The sequence below is a fragment of the Lepeophtheirus salmonis genome, chromosome 3, assembly GCF_016086655.4.
Source record: "Lepeophtheirus salmonis chromosome 3, UVic_Lsal_1.4, whole genome shotgun sequence".
Lineage (NCBI taxonomy): Eukaryota > Metazoa > Arthropoda > Copepoda > Siphonostomatoida > Caligidae > Lepeophtheirus > Lepeophtheirus salmonis.
This window is the reverse complement of record NC_052133.2, coordinates 36,007,151-36,025,399: the sequence shown is the minus strand read 5'-3', so window position 1 is coordinate 36,025,399 and position 18,249 is coordinate 36,007,151. Positions and strand designations below refer to the sequence as shown.

Sequence of the window (18,249 nt, the reverse complement as noted above, 5' to 3'; positions counted from 1 at the left end):
TATTGCAAAGCCGAGAAATCTTGCATTTTTTTAAATAGAAAAATTAAAAATTTATTTTATAGGTGTCATACCCAGTGGTCCTTTAAAATCTGAACTACTTGAATTTTAAACTTCAACAAGATATAATTTATTAATTAACAATATAATTTCATGGCATCCCAGTGCTGTCTGACAGTGGCTTTGAGATCCTTGGTGCTTAGATAACGGACACTGGGTGCCTTCCCCTCGACATGAACCCAAAAGGTGTAGTGAAGGGTGTTGGCATCAGGGCAGTAAGGGTCAAAAAGTTTCAAAAATCATTCAAAAGAACTGAAAAGACTCAATCAAAAGAGTCTTGCAATGGAAAAGATGGGTGTCAAAAGTAGCCTCTCCACCCTCACAAGGCTTTTTCCACACACTTTTTTTAATAGCTCTCAGGACAGTCTGGTGTGAAAACTCGAGATATCTTGTATGGACCCTCATTGACTTGAAGGGATTGGCCTGGCCTGTTTTGTTTAACTCCTCTGGGTCCACTTTGGCCTTTTTGACTCTTCCTCTCCAACGTTTTGGACTTGATGACGGCATAAACGGTGGTCCTGGAGACACCCAATTGCTCGGAGTGCACGTCGATCACGTTCAAGTGTCATTTTCTCTATTTGTGCATAAGCTAGAGAGTTCAGGCTTGTTTTGTTTTGTGACGCATTGTTTATGCTTTAATTTATCGAAACACTAATTAATTTCGATCACTCAACCTTAATTAATTATTGAATTACTAAGTTTTCAGATTTCAATGTACCATCCGGTATGGAGAAAATCATATTTAAAAAAATAAACATGAGGAGGAACAGTTAGTCAATTACTTTGAATAACTAACAGATTCTCAATTTCTTACCAATAGCTCAAAAATCTTCGATTTTGTCCAAAAATATTTAAAAACACGCATATTTTGGTTCTTAGAAATTGAAAATAATTCTAATTTCTCCCCAAAAAATCCACAAATTCTCACCATGTATTATCCTAGTGGGCCTAATAGGCTAAAAAATAAATATATTTGTTCATAACCAAGTTATTTATTGAATCACAAAGCTAATAATGTAAAATACATTCCAGTTTAAAATTATATATATATATTTTTTCGTCGACGACCATTTCTTTTCCTCTCCTTGTAGAGAAAAACAGGCAAAAGAAAAGATTAGAAAAAGAAGAAGAAGAGGAAGAACAAGAAAAACGTTTCAAGTCCAAACTATATCAAAATATATGTGTAATAATATATAATATATGAATTCAGTCGCTTCTTAGCGCTCAAACACTGATATTCTAGCGTTGTGGTCGTTTGTGCTCCATAGTGACATTTATCATTATCATAATAATAACATATAGTAATACTTTAAGAGTTATTTTTGTATTAAAAGAGTATTCCGATTCAAACTTCCATTACTCGTTACTATAAGGGGAAGATTCAGAATTATCATAAGATGTAAGATGTATGTCCTCTTTGATTTTTAACAAATTTTTATATAATATTATAATAATTTCTTCTTCTTTTGGGGATGATGGGTCATTGAAGGACTTGTCCAGTAATTAAGTACAACAATATATGTGCCTTATTAACACAAAAGCAAGCTGTCTAATTTGTACATTTGTAATTTGAATCTGTCTATCTTACATTTCTACTCGTAAAATATTTTGATAAATGATTCGAAAGTGCAGCAAATACCAAAATTCACAATCAGTATATATTTGAAATTCTATATCAGAATTAAAATAAGTCTCACATATAAAATGAAGGCGCCAGATAATAGATAATATTCTTAGGTATCTCAAACCATCCCACAAATTCTAATATGAAGCTCATACGTGACCGAAATAAGTTAAGGAAATACTTACTTCATGAATATTTTTATGATTTAAAGTTTTCTTAATTCTGATTCAAGATTGTTTTTGTGTTGAAACACCATATATGTACAGCTGATTAAATTATGTTAAATATTTTTCATAATTTAAGGATTTCTTGCTTGCATTTTTTTATTTTCAATTACTTCATGTTAAATATTTTAACTTTTTCTTTTTAAATACAAAATATATGACATGTCCTTCATCGATTTCCAACTTCCATTGATTTTCAAAATCATAAATATGGCTTTATATGTATTATGTGCTTATAATAAATTAACAAGGAACTCCTAAACAAGTTTTCTTCATAGTTATTTTGACAATTTTTAAATGCTTTTTTATGGTTTTATACCTTAAATTTTTAAATAGCAGTTATATTTTACGCAAAAAAAAAAAAAAAGCAAGTAAAATTAGTTTTATGTATGTCTATAAAAAACAGATGTCCTAGGTTCTCTAGTATCTACATCAACCCATGGAGCATAGCTCAGCCATGATCATTCAGTTTATTTGCATGTTATGGTAGTTACAAAGCCATGTTAATTTTATTGATAGCTTTTCTTTTTGATTCAAATATGTGTCCGTTCAGTCCCATTACCAGATTTATATAGAAGAATGGGTACTTCAAATTAATTATAGCGAATATATATAATTTTTTTTTGAGTGTTGGCTTACATTTTTATTTGTTTATTCGTGAAATTTTTTAATTACCTTTTTTATTTTGCCAAAATTTAGAATTAATTTTTTTATGACTATTTATTTTATGTATAAAAAGACAATTTATGAAACGTTTATGTGCTTATTACACCCCTTTCTAGTCACAGATCTTGGGTGGGGGGGGTAAAGGGTACATTTGAAAATAATTATGTTTATATTTATATTTCAGTTGGGGATGGGAGGGACAAGCTTCGTTTTTTTAGGGCACGTTACCCCTTGTGCCTTTTCTCCCTATTAACGGCACAGTATTTATCATTGATACATTTCATGATATTATGATGAACATATTTTACCTTCAAATTGATGACATATCATCCTTTGAACTCAGGAACAAGAATCCTATTTTATAGTTGCAAATAGAGGGGAGGTGGTCAATGTATATTATAAAATCTTATATTTATTATGTCTCGAAAATATGCCAATATTTAACTCTCTTTCTTTGGTCATAATTAGAGATAAAATAAATAAAGTGGTTTTTTGTGGGCAAATATTAAAATAATATCTGATTTTTTTGACGAAATATGTGGAGAACCTTTAAATTTTTTTGAAGGAACAAAAAAAAAAAAATACTTATTTAAAGAGCAAAATACAAAGTAAAACTTTCCTTTCATGTCAAGAAGTCTTAAGGAAGATCATATCCAAGTTTCATTTTGAGTGAGAAGCTTCCCAAGATGGGTATGAGAGGGAATTATTTCACACCACCCATTTTTAAAATGCTTTTACAAGACATTTAGAAAAAGTATAAAAAATCCCTAAAGTCAGTTAATCGTCGGTCAATTCTTACAATCAGTGGAATTATTGTTCATTTAATAGTAGAAAATTATTTGCAGGCTTATCAAGAGGTTATTCGAGTTTAATTAATTAATATGACTATGGACAGAACACAAACAAGAGGGGGAAAAATTGACAACAATGCAATAAAACTGTATTTTTTTTTTTTTTTTTTTTAAATATGTGAAAAAAATGAGAAATATTAATTCTTTTATATAAAATAATATTGTCACAAAATATTTCAGTCAAAATGCACGTAGTAGTGAATTATTAATTCTTGTACAACAAGATAGTACAATTTGATCTTCGCACGATTAAATATGCGTGTATCTTCACTACTCTTGTCATCATACATAACTTGAACCTTATAACTTTATTAATTCATAAAACTTGTACATTCACAATGTATTTTTTTTTTTTCAAATGTGAATTTTAGTCCAACTGACTGGGTATTAATTTACTGAAGGTTGATTGATTGACCTTGAATGAGCTCTTTTTAAACATTGAATATTCCCATACTACTATGGAAGAATAGGCTCAGAGTTGGGAAGAGTAGACTTACTGCCACAAACTGCTTTTATACCTTTTCCTCCTTTTTTTTAGGGACGAAAGATTTTGAGCTACAATATAAATCGCTGATTTGATCATTTTTGAGAATATTTCCTTGAGTATTCAACTTATCCCTACTACCATTAAATAAATAAAAACCAAACAATTCGAGAAAATGACCGATCACTGTCTAAATACCAGATAATTTAGGATTCCTTTTTGTTAAAGGAGAATAATTTGGTTTCCACTCGAGACGATTGAGTCGAATCGTATCCCATAAGGTCGATTAGAATCGATAAATTGAAATGGGAAAAGATAAAGAAGCCACACATACCCACTGACAATTTGAAATCAATATACATATTTGTTTTGTACAATGTACTTACATTGTACACAACAAATATAAATGGCGTTCGCTTTCAATAAAGTATTCGAATTGCACAAAACCAATTTCCTCGGATCTTTTCATATGTTATTATAGTTGTTTCGTAATACAAACCAGTTCTTTAACTACGGAACCATGATCCATAAAACATATTTGGACTAACTTGGTTGATGATACCCAATAATCAAATCATTTATGGCATATTTTATGTTATGAATTGGAAAAAGTTAAATGTTCACAACTGGAAGGACACAACATATTTTTTTCCTTTTGAAAAAAAAAAGGTAGAGTACATTTTTTCTAATAGAAAAATCTATTGATTTTTGAAGAAGGCAAGCACATAAAGATGTATAAAATATGACTTAGAAAGTAAAAGTGTCTCTTTCTAGTTGGCAACTGGACAGTCTTTTTCATTTTCAAAAACTGATATTATTATTATTTAATTTAATTACATCTAAGTATAAAGTGATAATTAGTGCGTGTGCTCATAAAGACAGAGAGTCACAATAAGGGTTTGCTTGAGAGCTTAAGCGTAAGTCCTTGTTGGACTTGAAGTAGAATTGAAGGTCGAGATCGGAGTAATATACGGATTGTGATTTGTATTTATTTCCTTCATCTCACGGCTAGTGATGGGACAATTCCAAAAAAAAAAAAAAAAAATCCCCATGCCGATTCTGATGCGATTCTAGTAAACAATACCGATGTCCATTCTTTAATATTTTAAATAATAGTTAAATAATAAAATTTAGCTATCCGATTAAAAAAAAACAAATGAAAAATTAAATTTTAAATATACAATTTAATATTTAAACTTTTTTTCAAAAATCTACTACAAGTCACAAAAAATTTCTATCACCCAAGGTTATTATGAAAAAAGTAAATTTTTTTAAATTTACAAAATTCACATCTGTTAAAAAAATTTTTTTTTTTTTTTTTTGAAAAAAACTTCAAATATTAATTTTTCTAGTAAAAAATTTCAAAAATCCCCCACTGCTCTCTAAAAAAAATCATAAATTAAATTACTTATAAAATTTTTTTTAAAAAAAAAAAATTCAAATGCAAAATTTCAAAAATACCAATCTATTCGCAGAAAGTTAAATTTTAATTAAATTTTCTTGTAAAAAATAAAAATTCTCTAATTTTGTAGGTTTTTTTTTAACCTTGAAAATTAATAAATAGTTCAATACCAGTAATAAATAAGAATCGGAATAGCAAATTAAACAGAGCAAATAAGCAAAGAAGGTGCGGTGCTCCCAAACATGCTTCAAATTGTCCACGTTCATTTTTTATTTATACACAACAGCAGGACATATTTTATGCATCGATGCAAATACCCATTCCCACTTTTAACTTCCCTGTAACATAAGAAATGAGATCTCATCTGAACATTAAAGGAGTTATATAGGCTCCTAACAATTTAATATTGTTAGGATTTTGAAGCATACATTGTAGGAAGATGAAACTTATAATGAATTATTATTATTATTTATAGAATCTAAGTGATTAAAAGTCTCTGGGTTATTTAAATTTGAAAATCAAACTTACAATTTGAATCGATTCAAAAAATTAACGACTCCAGTCAGCATAAACCCAGTCAATAACTATTCGAGTTAACATAACAACACTAGAGGAGATTGCATGATAATTTATGTAACCTCAAAATCCCCACAATATTTTACATCATTTATTTAGTAAGACCCATAAACGATATAGGTCTCTTCCAAGTCAGGCCCTATTTTAGTGTGAATGAAGCCTGGAGCAAAGATAAATATGTGGGCCGGTTTTTTTATTCCTTTATTAACATTTGATTTAAAAAACAAATATTTCACTTATTTAGAAATTAAAATAACACGGGCTCTTTCTTTTTTATTCAAATCCTCATTAGAAAAAAAAGTGATCCGTGGGCCTTTTTTTTAATAGATGTTATGCATGACGTTTGTTAAATTTTTATTTACTTTTTTAAAATAACATTTTTTTTAGAAAAAGTGAATCCTTTTTTTATGATCTTGTTTATGAAATTTGTTTGTACTGTATATTTTTCAATTAAAAAAGTCTATTTTGAATTCCATTAGTGTAGGTTGATTCATTGTCACTCCCGGATAAATATACATTGTGAATTTTCACATCATAGACAACTCGTAGGTCATTTAGAATAATTGTAATTCTATGGGGTTTTTTTCCCTCTCGATTATACACCTAAATACCAAAGCAATTACATAAAAATATATGTATATGTACATCAATAAACATTATTGCTTGAAATTAAAGCTTTAAGATAAGATTACATTGCAATTTTACTAAAATTTACAATACAATAAGTATCTTAAACTGATAAAATCAACAATATATTGGTTAAATATTAAACAACATGGTCAAAAAGACTAAAACAATTGATAAAAATACCAAAACATGTTTCAAATTTAAATTATAGATTGTCTTAAAATCCTTTTCAATAGCTTTAAATGTCGTCTTGAAGTTATGAGAAGTTATAATTTTTCAATATATCCGTCATGGGATATACCCTATACCGATCCATGATCTTTTCCATAATCGGTACAACTCCATCTGAGCAATTAAAAAAAAAATATATATATTCTACATGTGATTTTTAAAATCGTCTAAGTTTGTATTTACTAATTGTGACATTGGCAAAATGAGATATAAAAGGTTAGGAAGGAAAACGTGGACTCGAAAAGTTGCTTAAGAAATTGGCCGTATGGAGTTTCACTAATTAATTATCAGGAAAACATTATAGGATTACATTTACTCTATCTGACGTAGGAATCTTCTTTGAAGTATATATTTATTGAAGTATATTTCCTTTTTTAAGGAACGAAAGGGGCGTGAACCTACGCATACTGATTTCAAGAAAATAATTTTTCCCCAGTGTGGTGTGCATTGAGCTATGTCGTTCCATCAATATATTTTTATTTTCAATGATAACAGAAAAATAAATATGTCGCCCTCCATGACCTTCCTGATGATCCTAGAAGGGACAGAGAAAAGTCACTGGCTAGCCAATTCATGGATTTGGAGTGGTTATCTCCAAGCTGAGCAGAAACTCCAGATTTCTCTTTAAATGATGTCTTCTAATTCCTCTTTTCCTGGAGAGGTCTTCTCCATCTTGTCCACGTTGAAAACCAGGCTTTTGGAGCATTTCACAATGTCCATAATCCTCGCCACCTCAACTTCAACATTTATGAGGTGTACTACCCTTTGTCTTTTTTCTCTCTTATGATGACAAGATGACCAAATGTTTATTATAGTTTGTTTATGGACAAAGGCTGGCTGAACTAGAATGTCAAAACATAATCACTCAAGCTTCCTATATTAATGAGGAAATTAATGTACCCATTTTGCTGCTCAACTATGTAGATTGTGAGGTGCAATAAATATCTTATTGCATTGCAAACTATGTTTTTGGCCCATTTCTTATTTAGTCTGGTTTTTCTTTTCTTAAAAAAATAATTTAAAAATGTCAGTGAACATGAAAAAAAAGAAGAGTCCATTGTAATATATATATATATATGTATATACACAAAAGAAGGCTAAAAAAAGACAAATAAAACCCCATGAAAACCATTGAGATGTAAATTAAACGCCCATAAAGTCTATTCTTTGATGTTTTTTTCTCTTCTTCTTCAAGGCTATCTACAACTACATTATATGTATATTAGTTTAGAGGGAAAACAATTAATTTCACAAATTACATGAGTAGGTAGGTATGTGCCTGAAAGGAAGAGGGGGGATGCAACCACCCTTGTTTTTGTTGTTGATAATAATTATTCTGTACGTCGTTCTAATACAATAAATCTAAATAGAAAGGGGAGAATCATAAAAAGATGGTACATTAATATACTCATACTTATAGAAGCAAAAGGCTGCTAGGCCTTACTCAATTTCACGTACAGGGTCGTACAAAACTTTTGCAATTAAAATGGAAGACTTATACAATAATGTATAATTTTATGTACATTAAACATCCAAAACAATTTTATTAATATAATTAAAAATAATGTTATTATGGATAATTAATCTTGAACATGATCGCCGTAGGCATCAATAACGGCTTTGAGATGATGGCGGAATTTGGCACAGGGGCTTTTGATGCAGGCTTCTGAAATAGCAGCCCACTGCTCATTGACTGAGTCAATTAATACCTCCACATTTTGGAGGGAATTTACTTGCGGTCAGATATTTCAGTCCGATGGATTCAGATCTGGTGATTGGGAAGGACTAGAGTTCACAAAAAAAAAAGAAGAACAAAAACAAAAAAACTGCAACTGCATTGATGGTTCATTTTTTCATCCTCTTTACAGTCAAGAGTTGTGGTTTGTGGTCATAGAGAGACACTACCAGGCTCTTTGACGTATCTTGACACTGTTGACCTTGAGACATTTAAGCTCATGCCCATCTCCGTCATACAGAGATATGAGATAAAATATGGCTACTTTTCAAAGGCTTTGGCTAAAGCTTTAGTTATCCGTTTTCTCGGACAACCACTCTTGGGGGCCTCTCCGAGATACTCACCCTAATTCAGGTACTCCTTGACACGGTAGAGGTTTCTTTTGAGCTATACTGGGCCGTAATAACATTCTTTGGAGACATTCCGGCTGTATGTAAGGTTGTAATCTTTCTCCATTTAAATTAAAATTGTCTCAAAACTTTTGCACGACACGGTATGTACATTAGAAAGGTTCTTAAATTTTCTTTTTTTCGAGATATTGGGGAGACATAGTCTGAAAGTGTTTCTTTTAATATAAAATGAAGAAAAAAAAATCAAAATTTTTACAATATTAATAAATGTTTAGAGGTTGTGGACAGGCTTTGAAGTTGTAAACTTGGATAGTAGTGATAGTAAAGATGGATAGTAGTGCAATTCTTCTTGTTCTTTTACTATAGTTATTCATGAGATAAAGACATGATTTGATTATAGAGCTTTTAGCCTACGACTGCGTTTTTTTTAGGTGATACTCCAAAACGAGGAATGCAATTTAGTCGTCAAGTATCTTGGAAACTATCATAGGTAGATGTAATAACGGATATATATTTAATAAATATATACACTTTTTCAATGGGACATGAGTGTAGTTTACTTATATTAGTTTGGAAGAAAAACGACAGGTAATGGGGCCGTCTTGCGGCAAAAGAATACAATTCCCTGAATGAAAATATTATTTAATATATAATATATAACATATGGCTTCTCACATAGATGTCCCTATTTTTTTTTTAATTCGCCTCATTTTCAGTTATACCAACCTACAAAAGACAGCAGTCAAAATTTCATGGCTATCTGTTAATTAGTTTGTGAGTTGTTTTGCTTTTGAGGAAAAAACAAATTTAAGAACCAGTCTAATTTATATACGTAAGAGCCTAAAACATCATCAACTACAAAGACAAATATATTTAAATACCATCACTCTCTAACTCTTCCATTAATAGCTTTTGATTATAATTAATTCACTTGGCATTTTTTAATACATTGTGTATTATAAGGTACGGCTTCTATCTACTTAACAATTCAATTTTAAATCCGGAAAAGGGCTTCTTCTTCACTTTTCAATAATTATATACAATTTATTTGTCTATGTACTTTGTTAAATAGGTGAAAATATGTTAAAGTTCCACTTCATTATAAATTTTTTTAATTCATAGAGTGTTTTGATGTGACGTCAACATTGTTGGCGTCGGTCATCTTGGGAGCCTAAAAAATCATATATTAATATATATAATAATAATAATTATTAATAAAATTAAGTAATATAATATTACTTAAATCATATTGTCTAGTTATGCAATACTTTTAAATATGTATTTGAAAATTTTATTGAATTAATATACGCTTATATTTGCGTAGTATAAGCAATAAATCAATCATTTATTTGCCGACAAAATATATTTTTATTGAATTCTCCTATTTTTGTTGTCTCTAATCAATCCGGAACAAAATTAATTCTATCACTACAGCAGTTTCCTAGAGATTTTAAATACCTATCAGTTTTATTTAATTCATAATGTCACTGTTTTTATTTGACGTCTAGAAGTATTCAATTCAAGTGTTAATTATTTTATTAGAATTTGAAAGCCATTTCCTTTAAATTTGTACATTTTCTTTTAAAAAATATCAATTATGAGTCCCTGAGATGACAATTATAAATTATGATTCCATTTTTAGCGTCAGTAAATACGCTCCATAGTGTTTACTTTCTACTAAACATTAATGATGAGACCAATTACCCCTTGAAGCTGCTTAATTGAGCCAGTATATATAGAAAGGAGTAATTCAATAACTGACAACATATATCCATATTCTTTTGAAAGATCATAATCGAAAACGATGTGAGCTCATTTAGTGAAACAGTTCTTGGTCAATAAAATACAGATTAGGAGGGTTCTACTTGATAGACATTACCATTTAACTGAGGATGAGAGCCAGTCAAAACTTAATTATGAACTCTTTATGAAGAAACATGAAAATTGAGGGAAGAAGATGAATTGGTGGATTTAACATTGGCAAGCGAACGTTTATCGACCATACATTATATAGATTTTATAAAAGTTTGTTAGAATAATTAATTAATTAAATCACTACCCATAATCTGATCTAATCAAAGAGTTTCCTTAGAGACGTAGAAGAACTAAAGATGATTATTTATGTCAACCTATATACTTCCTGAAAATGCGTACACTTTCCATGTAAATGGTTAGTGATGAAAATTGGATGCTTTTTTTTTGTTGTCCTACATAAGTGTACATTTTCATTTCCAATACTGTTGTCATTATTATTACATACAACATATCATTAATCCATACGAAACTGGATGAAACCAGGGGCATTCACAGGATTATATTTTGAGGGGCCTTGGTTAAAAAATTCCTAAAATACACAGCTATTCACAAAAAGTTTTTTTTTTGGACAAAAATTTCAACAATTAAATTTTAAGTATAATCTTTTTTTCAAAAATGTCAAAAATCCATAGTTATTCACAAAATATTAAATTTTTTTGAAAAAAAAAATTCAAAAATCCATAGTTATTCTATAGAAATTATATTTTTGGGGGAAAAAAATTCAATTTTAAATAGTAATTTTTTTGCTCTGCTGTATAATCAAGTAGTAGGAACGAGTCTGGGCAGCTAAAGCTCAGCGCGTCATATAAAAAAAGGGGAGTATATATGTATCAAGCAAAAGTTTGGCTGTCCGTCGACACTAATTATCCCGTAATTCAGAAAGAGGAGTCTTGTCATTTTTTTTTGTAAATATACATGGGAATCAATTCATAGAAGTCAATCCCAACTAACTCTAGGTTTAAAAAATATGGATTAAAAGTTTGTCAAATAAAGAAGACAAAACAAAGATACTCTGATTATATTCGAGTATTGACATATGTACATACAGTGTAAACACAAAAACACATTAATAATGTCTAATTTTGAATGAAAGCCTTTTTCACAAGAAGAGTGAGTGTTTTATTTGATCATTTTGCATATAGTTTTCTTTACATAGCATTTAAAAAAATTATTGCATAAAAGTCAACAAAAAGAAACGAAAAAGCCCTGATAGGATTAAAAATATGACTTATAATATGTTATGTATTTATGTACTCAAATAAGGGAAATTAAGGAGATTAAAAAACATAGACATATATTATGTACTTAGCCATGTTGTATGTACATATACGTAACAACTACGTCATAATAGTAATTTAATTCCAAATAATTGTGCAACTTTTTATCGAAAAATTCATTTACTTGCGTCCTAATTTTTCTATATCCGTTTAACTTCAAATATTCTTTGTTAAAAAGGGAAATAGTAGAGTTACATATATTCAAATCCATATTTTCCAAGTCCAAAATTTTAGTCCGAGTGCCCATTTTTGAATAGTAAAAGTGACATTTATGCTTATATTTTTTGTATAAATGTTCTTTTACATATCTTTGATGACGTTTTGACATTTTTGATTTTTTCCCTATGACTTTTTATTACTTCTTCAATAGGGATTTTGGAGGATCACATTTTTTATCAAAATAATTTTTTTCTGCCACGGTCATTTTATTGATAATAAATTTGTACAAAGTGCGAGGTCCATATTTTATACAATCAAGCGCAGGCCTAAATTAGTCTCTTCAATGCATCTTCATAAAAGCGATACTGCTTGAGACCTAAGGCCCTACTTAACTTGAACATGTATATATCAATTAAGGCAAAAACAAAATGTGGGGCCCGTTTTTGATATGGAGGTGACATTTATGTTCATATTTTTCATATTAAAGACATACATTTATATATTTTTGATGATCTTTTTATATAAAACTACGTTTTTGAGGATATTTTTTTTAAAAATGTATTTTTTTATCATGGTTATTTTATAATATGGGCCCTGGAATAGTACATCCCCATAAATTAACGCTTTTTGGGACCTTAGGCCTTACTGTAGTATATATAATAATATATATAAATAAAGTCAATTTGAAGAAATTATTGATTTGAGACAATGTCTAAATGAAAATAAGAATATACTTTTTTATTGTTCGAAGAAATCAAATCAAAGGCTGAATAAGTATACATAATATAAAGTAGTGTTGTATTAGAGTTATAAAATTGAGTTTGAGCTTTGAGTATTAAGTCAAGACAGCTTAAATATTTTTTCATTGAATGGAACAAATCTAAATAATTTCAAAAATGAAGTTAGTTTAACTACCTCAATAATAAGGCAGCAAAAAACAAGGCACCAAATAGACTTGTAAAAAAATACATGGTAAAAAATATAACAATACTATTTATAAGGAACTTGTGGGAGTACCCGATATTGTTTCAAGTTATTAGGCGTCGACAAACAGACAAAAAGATAGACAATCCTTGTTTTAATATTATAGATATTTACTTCCCCTTAATGCCCTCAGCCTGAGCTATCATGCGTCGTTGCTACATTGTTACTTCTTAAATCAAGTGGTCAAGCCGTTCTAAGATATAAGTGCACTATCAAAAATGATATATCGGCAAACAGACATGCTTTGTCTTATTAATATAAAATAAACATAATAAATAAAAATATAGAATCAACCTGAAATGAAATTAATATATAATCGAATATTTCGTGTTTAGATTATTCGAAGTCGAGAGTTTGAAATAATATTTCTGGAAATTTGAGTTATTATTAGAAGATTGTCGACTTTAGTAAACTAGAGTAAATTTTGAGTGTGAGTATTACTCCAATCCAACACTAATATCCTTACATAAAAATCCCCCCTCTATTTGCCAAAGTCATCAATAGAGGCAATAATAAAATATGTACCTTGATTTCTTTACATATATATATAAAATAACTATAAGTGTATATATTTTTCTATGAACCCTATAATTTAACCTTTCTGATCCCCATAACATGGCAAAAGAGAATTAAGAGTACTAATAAATAGGGTATAATGTTTCAAATATATATATAGTAAAAATACAAAGAGTAAGGCTTGATTAATCCAAGAAATACTCTACATATACAAGGGAAATGCACACTTTTCTTCCTTTTTTTTGGATCAACTTAAGGCTATTTATTTATTAGTAGAATAGTTATGAAGTAAAGATAAACTATCTTTAAATTAATGTCTTAATTAATGAAAATAACATTATTTATTAATTATTATTTTAATGAAATGAAGTAAACATTGTCATTCCTTAAGAACGTGGCTCCTCGGAGAGAGAGATTTCATGAATAATGCATGATTATTTATGTATTCTAATATTAGGTTGGAAAAAAAGTAATTTCATAATTTCCCCTTTAGTTCAATGTTTTATAAGAAGTGTTACAATCATCCAATTAAAGATAACTATGCCCTGTTCTGTTAAATAACTTTTTGCCAACGAGAATCCAACTTCATAATACCCTTCTCGTACAAGCCCTTGTCCCTATCGGCAAAAAACTCGGAGAAATTTTATTTACAGGCCCCTATTGAGGGAAAAAATTAATACCCCAAGGGTATTGGCCATAGACAAGAACTGTTGATACCCACTTAGTGCCAGGTTAGGACTATAGATTGGATGCGTAAGAACTTCCCATCCGTGCTTCCGGAGATGTGTGCGACCTAGGGTTGTCAGGATGAAATAAGTTTCCTCTCCTAGAAATTCGAGTTCATTTTTTTATCCAGCCTTATTCGAATCGTTCAAAACAGTTTTATGATCGATGTTCAGCTCCTGGGCGATGCTACGACTGTTAACATGAGGGTCTATCTTGATATTATCTATGATTTTATCGACATTTACGACAAACAGCTCTGCCAGTACGTGGTGCATCATTCACCTCCACTACACCGGAACGAAATCGCTCGAACCACTGCTATGCAACACTAATCAAAAGAGTATCGGGTCGTATACATTGAAAATTTTCTTGGTCGCATTCGACGTGTTTTTCACTTTTAGATAGTAAAAATGTATAATATGGTGAATTTCTTCCTTTGATACCTACATACTCGACGCACGGTAATTCAGTACTGAACCGGAAAAGTCTAATACTGTCCAAAATGCTTTTGCTGTGTACTTTCATACCTTTACAACAAGGCCTTATCGTATGATCTGATGTGATAATTTTTGATCAAGATATATTTAGTTTAAAATAAGGGTGAGGAAAAACAAAATTAATTTTTCCCCAAACTATTAAAGTGGGACTCTGTAGGATATAAAAAAATGATGTTGGGCTCTGCAGTCATAAAATGTATTTGAAACAGAGCTTTGAGCCATTCATTACACGATTGTTTTAATTCAATTCCTCCTTTCATTTTATTCTAAAAAATTGCCCTTATTTTGACCAACCAAGGTTTAAAAAAGAAAATAACAAAGAGTTTATGTTTCATTTAGTGTTGTGTCAGTCCTTTTTATTCGGTCCAGTCCAGTCTAAGGACTGGTCCTATCTGTCCTTGGGGCCGTTCATTAAGACCGTCTGTCCTTCGGACTGTCGGTCCTAGAACTGATTAAAAAAGAAGAAATAAAGTTGAGCAACGTCATCAATGACTTAATTTTGTAATTTGTAGGATTTATATAGAGCTGAAATGGACCGAACTGAACAGAACTGTATTTTTCAGTCCTAAATAAGGATCGATACAACACTCGTTCTATATATAGAGTAAGGCTGGATTAATCCAATTTGTAGAGTCTTAAATGTACATTAAGGCGGTTAGTTTTTCAGAATTTTTCGAATTTTGATTCCGGCTAGTGCATAAATGGTATCGTCACGCGTTAAAAAAAAACTTATGCAAAATTTCATTGTTTTACAATGTCACCTTCAGGCTGGACATACTGGTCAAAGTTTTATTTAGTCAGAAATATTTATATAAAGTATTATTCTTTATTTGCCATAAAACCACTTTGATAGATATTTTCTAACCTATAAAAAATATTAATAAAGTTGTCTTCTAAAGTCATGTAATTGAGCTTAAAGAGAGAAAAACCAAAAACAAAGAAAAATATAGAAGTGACAAGAATTTTATTTGACCGCTTGGCATAGTTCTTCTACTAGTACAATATATATTATGTTAAAATCCAGGGGAAACAATTAACCTATCAAATTTATGGCTGTTTCGGCGGAATGCTTTTCGTTGAGCATACCAAGTTAACAGCTATAGGGAACTGAACAGTCTTTTGAATAACTTGTCACTTCCGTATTTTCCCAATCTATATGTAAAACGTAAGGTAATTTTCAACAGAATATATTTTGATCTTTTGTTTCTAAAAATATTTAAAAAAAAAGGTATACGGCACATTTTTGGATTGTTTTTCACCCAGAGGGATTGGTACTTTAGTCCCTATATAAAACATCATGAAAACAGCAAATTATATTAAGATATTGGATGTTAATTATGTGGGCTTGGAGATATATTAGCATTGCAGCAGGACTCAAATCCCTCCCAAAAACACAGATATTTCAATATCAGCATATCTCAAGCATAAAAATTTTTGATTTTGAAAATTCAAGATTTTAATCAAATTAAAATCTCTGGTGTGAGTTGAAATCCAAACCCATTGCAGAAATTCCTCTAAAATGAATTATTTGAAATTTGCAAGAAAGAATGGAAAAATATTCAAGTAAAAACTTAATAGAAGGCTATAAAAGACGACTTTTGGAAGTTATTAATTCCAAATGCCATGCTAAAACATATTAACTTAATCGTATGTTGCACTATTGATATATGTAAACTACCTTTGAATAAAGATTCGTTTAATTTATTGAATAAAATAATTTTTTCCCCTGTGTTTTTAGTTTTTAATGATATTTTTGGCAGTTTATTAAATATATATTGTATAATTAATTTATAATGCCATTGCAATATTTTGCAATAAAGAACAGTAAGAGCACCGTATTTTTTTTTCACTGAACTCAACTGTATATCTGTTTAAAATTAACATACATTATTCTCTTTTTTTGTTCCATTGGATGTCTTTAGAAAATAACTTTATTGATACTTTTTATAGGTTAGAAAATTTCTGTTAAAAATCTTCAAAATACGTAACAATAGTTGTCAAAATATATATTTTTTAAATTGAAGTCCTCATCTAAAATATTTATCGTTACTTATTTTGTATGTTTAAAAGAAAATATGCCAACTTGGACAAAAAATCAGGTTTTAGGTATTGGAGCTTTAAGGTCGTAGTGCTGCCTCTAAATACATATTGATTGTACTCAAATTTTTAAGTACTTTATAAATCAAAAATAACATTTTGAAGACCTTGGGAGGACTAACACACGGTCTTTTAAGTACTTGACTTCACAGACAGAAGGCACGATTTTTATCTCATTTTCAGTTAGTATTAATCTTCAAAAGATAGCTGTCAAATTTAATGATAATTTGTTCTTTAGTATGTGAATTATTGTGCTAAGTTTGACCCTACTTTTGTTATTTCCAAAAAAATTAATAAAAAAAAATTTATTGTTTTAACTTTACACTGTTTCTTGGTGGGAAAAAATACTGTCCACCTAAGCAATGGATTTAAAAGTGTTACGAGGACGCTCCTTTATAAAGCCCATTATAATAGTTTAAAAAAAAAAAGGAATCAATTGTGAACAAAAAAACGTGTTTTCTTTGTTAAGCCCGGGAATTTTCACCAAATGTTATTTCCCGCCCTAAAGTTTCTTAAAACAACTGTAATATATATATGTGCAAAAAAGCCTCCATATACAATTATAAATATATCAATAGAGAATTAACTCTATTTATTGCTTTAGCACAATTAAATTATTACTGAATAATACGGGGGGGGAGTAAATCCCATATTTTTTTATAGTTGAATATTATTATTAACAATTATCAATGGTTTTATATACATTAATGTATCTGTCTACAGCCCATAAAATTAATTTATGGGTCCTAAAAATATTATTATTATTAATTGTCCTTGTTACATTATAGCTCAATAAAAAATAAATAAGCTAAACTAGGCATGTCTTAAAGTTTACCACAAGAAAAATTACATATTCATCTGGTAAGTAAATTCGACGCATCTATTCCATAGAGTAGAAGGTTTTTGTACACTCGAAACCTTGACTTTCAAAAAGAAAGGGAAAGTTTTACATAAACTTATGGAATCAGCTATTAATATTGGGCTTTCGTTTGGAAGTCTGTATGACCAAAATCAATTTGCTCCAACTTCTATTTGGACTGGTCATAAAGTAATTTCACATTGACATGCTTCCAGTAGGGCCGGAACCATAGGGGCCAAGAGGCCATTGCCCCCCTCACTTTTTTCGAATTTCTATGGACATAATAATTTATTTTCTTTAAAAAACGCTTATTCTTTCCAATATAGTCTCTCCTCAAAAATTTTCAATATAAAAAAATTTTTTTTTAGCCTCTATGATATTTTTAATGATCAAATTTGGTATTTATAAAAACATTAATGTTCAGTCAAGATTGCCATAAAACCCCAACGGTTCTGGTTGGTCCACCGTTTTAATTGTCAGCATCTACAATTT

At 29.6% G+C, this 18,249-nt stretch overlaps 1 protein-coding gene across 4 annotated transcripts in view; it reads left to right on the top strand.

Annotated features, from left to right (window-relative positions):
• Positions 1–1,168: 1,168 nt before the first annotated feature.
• The window catches only part of LOC121114993 (uncharacterized), a 181,626-nt gene continuing 164,545 nt past the window's right edge, over positions 1,169–18,249 (top strand). Inside the window, exon 1 of one of the 4 annotated variants that reach the window (XR_011779400.1) lies at positions 1,169–1,456. The gene's annotated coding sequence lies outside the window, so the exon portion shown is untranslated. Of the gene's footprint in view, positions 1,464–18,249 lie in introns of all 4 variants that reach the window. The other 3 variants (XR_011779399.1, XR_011779401.1, XR_005863539.2) reach the window with 3 other exon arrangements.